General features: G+C 43.3%; 1 protein-coding gene across 1 annotated transcript in view; it reads left to right on the top strand.

The window, feature by feature from the left end:
- Positions 1-658, top strand: part of LOC119588850 — a gene marked incomplete in the record, with an annotated part of 17,740 nt that overhangs the window by 8,406 nt on the left and 8,676 nt on the right.

The raw sequence follows: 658 nt of genomic DNA on the forward strand, positions 1-658 counted from the left end.
GTGTATCTTTATTTGTTTTCTTTCTCTATGTTTCCAGGACTTTTAATTTTTTCTCTTCACGTTATTACTTTCACTTTCCAGTCTCCCTCCCTTTCTCTGTGTTTTTTATCTCTTCCCTTCTCTCTTTTTTTTTTCTCTTTCTGTTCTTTACCTCTGTTACCCTCTCTTTCTCTCTTTCCTCTTTCCATCTAACATCCTCTCTGCTCCCTCCATCCCTCGCCCCTCTTCCGCCTCCCTTCCTCCCTTCTCTTCCTCTATACCCTCTTTCCCTCCCACCCTCTTTCCCCCTCTTTTCCTCCCACCCTTTCTCCCCCTCTTTCCCTCCCACCCTTTCTCCCCTTTCCTCTCCCTGCCTCATTCCTTCCTCTATTTCTCACCCACATCCATCCTTTCCTTTCTCTCCCTCTCCCTATCCCTCTCCATCTTTCTCTATGTCCCCTTTACCCTGCTACCTCAGTCTCTCGTTCTCCCTCCTCTCATTTCTCTCTTCCTCTGTTCATTTTTCCCTCTATCTCTTTTATGTACCTCCTTTATCTCTCTGTACATTAAATTAATTTATATTATCTACACATTTGTATGGCAGTGTATGTCTAGTTGATCAAATTGATAAATATGTTTGCGAAGGTATTCACGTAACAGAACACACATGCACACTCGT

The sequence above is a fragment of the Penaeus monodon genome, chromosome 24 (assembly GCF_015228065.2).
Source record: "Penaeus monodon isolate SGIC_2016 chromosome 24, NSTDA_Pmon_1, whole genome shotgun sequence".
NCBI classification, from domain to species: domain Eukaryota; kingdom Metazoa; phylum Arthropoda; class Malacostraca; order Decapoda; family Penaeidae; genus Penaeus; species Penaeus monodon.